Source organism: Nicotiana attenuata, unplaced genomic scaffold, assembly GCF_001879085.1.
Source record: "Nicotiana attenuata strain UT unplaced genomic scaffold, NIATTr2, whole genome shotgun sequence".
Lineage (NCBI taxonomy): Eukaryota > Viridiplantae > Streptophyta > Magnoliopsida > Solanales > Solanaceae > Nicotiana > Nicotiana attenuata.
This window is the reverse complement of record NW_017670323.1, coordinates 592,338-596,510: the sequence shown is the minus strand read 5'-3', so window position 1 is coordinate 596,510 and position 4,173 is coordinate 592,338. Positions and strand designations below refer to the sequence as shown.

The 4,173-nt window shown below is 35.3% G+C and overlaps 1 pseudogene; it reads left to right on the top strand.

Annotated features, from left to right (window-relative positions):
* The first annotated feature begins 2,228 nt into the window (after positions 1-2,228).
* On the top strand, positions 2,229-3,855 carry LOC109237868 (annotated as a pseudogene).
* The last annotated feature ends 318 nt before the right edge of the window (positions 3,856-4,173 follow it).

The following is a 4,173-nucleotide window of genomic DNA, read 5'->3' as shown; positions in this document are numbered from 1 at the left end:
TAGTACAAGGCAGAGTGGCCTTGCCTGGATGGGTTGCCACTGATCTTCAGATAACAGGAACTTTTGTGACACCACAACAGATGAAGAGGTACCTGAGGCCAGGGCAGTTCAGAAAAATGAAATGAGGCCCGATCACAAAGTGCTTTTTGAATTTGTCAACAAATGCCTTCTACCCAGACAGGAAAGAAGGCATACAGCAAATTATATGGATCTGGTTCTTATGCAATGCCTGAATGAAGGGAAGCAGATCAACTGGCCTGCCTTTATTGTAAAGCTGCTTGAAAGGGTACTCAATGGCTCAAAAGCTCATGCCATTCCCTATGGATTTATCTTGACAACTGTACTTGAAAGATTGAATGTTCCCCTGAAAAAGTGGAAAATGGCTTCGAGCAAAGAGCATTTTGGCAGCAAAACCCTTCAATCTTGTGACTATATGCTCAGTACAGCTCCAGTTGAACCTGGTTCTTCAGCAAAAACTCCTGTGAATAGTAAGGTCAGAGCCTTAGTTCAGGAGGTTGGGGCAAAAGACGCTGAGATAGCAAGGCTTCAGGCCAGAGCTGCTGAATTGGAGGGAGAAAGGAATGGGTTGAGAGCTGAACTTGCTAAGGAGAAGGAGAAAAATGAAGGCATGCTTCAACAGATGCTCAATCTGCTACAAACCCAACCCTCCAGCTCTTCTAAGCCTTAGATATTTTTTCCTAGTGTGCACCAGTCTAGACCCCTCAGTGACCCAGTTTGAGATTTTAGATGTTTATTTTCTTTTGCTCACGGTTTGGTAATTTTGTTTTTCTTCTTGTGGACTGCATTGTAGAAACACCTTGCTAATCAATGAATGCAGCTTTTCTTGCTTTTTGTTAATTCTGATCTTAATAGTTATTTTTGTCAAGTTGATTTTTGATTATCTAAAGCATGCTTTCACTTGTAGTTTCCCCAGTGGCCATGAGTAGTGATTAATATTCTGGGATTCACATATTTATGCAACTTTTCGATGATGCCAAAAGGGGGAAGATATTGTGCTTTAAAAGAAATTGTGTATTTTCTGAACAGTGATGTTTATGACCTAATTAAATCTGGCCCTTAATGATAAGTAAGTGATGATATTTTAGCTGAGTTCCATAGGTTCTATAATCAGTAGAAGCACAGAGTTTGTCGCCAAAAAGGGGGAATTTGTTGGCCCAAGATCAGTTGAAGTTTTGAAGAATGACAAACGAACTCAGTAAAGGACCAGGTTCATCTAAGGAGACACAGTTGTTATGGCCCATACACATGAGATGCACGTGAAGAAGATAAGTCCTTGAGATCAAGCAGCAATATCTTGATGGATATCTTCTGAACTGATCGAAAAGATTGCATATAGGATAAGGAGTTGAAGTCTCCTTATGAAAAGAGAATTACATCCGGATCAAGAATATGGATTAGAAGTTAGAGTTGTTCTTGGACTCGAATTGTCAAAGGATCCACAATTCGAGTTCTTATCAAACTCTGATTACTAACTCTATAAATATAATGATTTATTCTCTTTTACAGGTGATTGCACATAAGCAGAAGTTAAGCATATTTGAGAGCAAAAAGATCAAGTCTGATTTGCAAGCAACATATGCAAGATACAAGTGTGCACGTCTGAAGCTACATGAACTAAGATAGAAGAACCAGTTTCATCATTGTGTTTATTCTAAGTCTAGTTCAATTGTAGTAGGTTTTCATATTGTACCTTTCAGCTTTATCTAGAAGCAATTGTAATAGGTATATTGAGTATTCAAGTTAGAGTTAACTTGAAAGTGTTGCAACAGTTGAGGCTGTGTGCTACACTGGGATTAGAGTTAATCCTTAGGTTTACAAAGAGTTTTGTAAATGCAGTTTTTGGATCAGTGATTTTAGTGGAGTTTGGGAAAATCCTACTGAGTAGTATGTCGTGGTTTTTTCACCTTTTGAGCCAGGTGTTTTTCACGTAAAAATCTCTGTGCACTTTACTTTCAGTATTTATTATTCCGCAAACTGCTGTAGTTAGAACACTTAGAAGAACCAGGTTCTTCTAACGCGAAAATTAGATACCACACAAATCACCCCCTCCCCCTGTGTGGTATTGACGTTTAAAACATCACCGTAATTTGACCTATTACAAAATGACTAGATCGAAACTATAAATAGTCACACATCTCTAGTTGTTTGAAAGAAATACAAACAGCAAACTCAAAGCAAAACAACATTGTAAGAGCGGGAGTTTTTGCTATGGAAACAACTAGTGCAATATCAATGACCCTATGCTTGTCAATCAACACTATCTTCCTTTCTTCATTTGCTTGTGCATATCATCTTAAAGTCCCTGAAGCTGCTGGTAATTCAATCCTTTTCCAACTATATTAGTTCTCACTTTCTGGATTTATTTTGTTTTCATGACACTATTTCAGTCGTCATATTTCTTTATTAGTCTGCTCGAAAAATTATACGTAATACTTTTTTTAATTTAAAAATAGTTTAACTTGAACTTCCTATTTTACACTTAACTACAAGCTTTTATAGATATACAAATGTTATAATTTGTTTAAAATTGCAAGCAGGGGCGGATGCACATTTATCGAAGCGATGTCACACGACACTGCTTGTTCGATTTTGTTTACGAAATATATGTATTAATACTGTGAGGAAGAGGATAAGTAGGAAAAAATGACACCACTTTACATAAATTTTCTCTTGGCACATTGTTTATGTGCTTTATTTTACTGTAAGAGGTTAGAGGTTCGAACTTCATCTAGCACATAGTTTTTGCAAATATTTGAGAGACTCTATGTGATTAAAAATTGTGATGAAGTAGAATTTAATTCAAGACATTTTCTAACTTAAGACTCAACAAAACCAATAGACTATAGCTATTTCTTGTCTAAAAGTATGATAATTAAAATTATTATTCTCGTTCTTCTATAAATTTCGACATCGCTTACGAAAATTCATGCGTACGCCCCTAACTACAAGTATAAAAAGTTTTAGAGTCACACAAATATTATAAAATCATAAGTTTCAAATGTCTTTCTTTCTTTATTCCTTAAATTTCGTATCTAGTCAAACTACGTCATATATTTAAAGATGTTATTTAACCTATGCGTGTAGTTTTCGAGAAGGAAAAGATATACGAAGACTCAAAGCTTGTAAATGCAAATGATTACTTTGCTTCATCAGCGCTTAATCCTAATCAATTCAAACCATTGGCTAACTATGATGGTATCTATGCATTTGTGGTAGATGCAAGAACATTTCCAGCAATCAATACTATTGGTATTACTATAATTCGTTCAATATACGAGCCATTAGCTCTCGTACCACTTCATTCACACTAATCCAGGCTTTCAACGGCGCAAATTATATATCTGCCATAGTTCCTAGTTCAATCTTTGCCTCTGATCCTCCTATTAGCGATGATTATCTTGCCAAAGCTTTTAAATTGGATAAGATGGTGATTGAAGATCTTCGGAAGAAATTCTCCTAAATAAGACATGTCAGAAACGCTGGTCATCAAAGGACATGACACCTATATATCCTTTCTGATAATACCGGGCTTTATATAATCTTTGATCAGTGATAAGTTAGTATATTAGTAAACATGAGCCGCTATCGCTCACTAGCATGATGTCAATCATTTAGTGAAGGTTGCGGTTTGCAAATAGTTAATAGTTCTGTTGAACTATTGAAATAAAGATGCAGGGATGCCGGTAAGTTCTAATAAATCTTCTCTTCTTACTTGTAAAGTCGTTCACTACAGAATAAAATTTGAGAAAGATCTATGTCTCTGTAACTCTTAGATTCTCTCAAGTGTACCACAATTCCACAAATAATAAAAGTTCAATGATATTTAGTGTTGAATGTATGACCATTCAACAAGTACTTGCAAGTATGCACGATCGACAAGTAATAAAGTGATAAGTACGTAGAGTATCGTTCTCACGAGGACTTGTTATTAGCTATCAACTAAATTAGACTAAAACGAATTATTTATTCAAACGGTTTCTCAAGTTGATGATTTTAAATAACTACAAATAATATAAAATACTAAAATAAAGCAATTAACGAAGACAAGTAGGCAAACTTAGAGACTAAATTCAGTAAGAAATAATATTTCAGTGCTATGAGTCAGTTAACAATCCTGTTGAGTTTTTTATATAAATTGACTAATTAATTTAT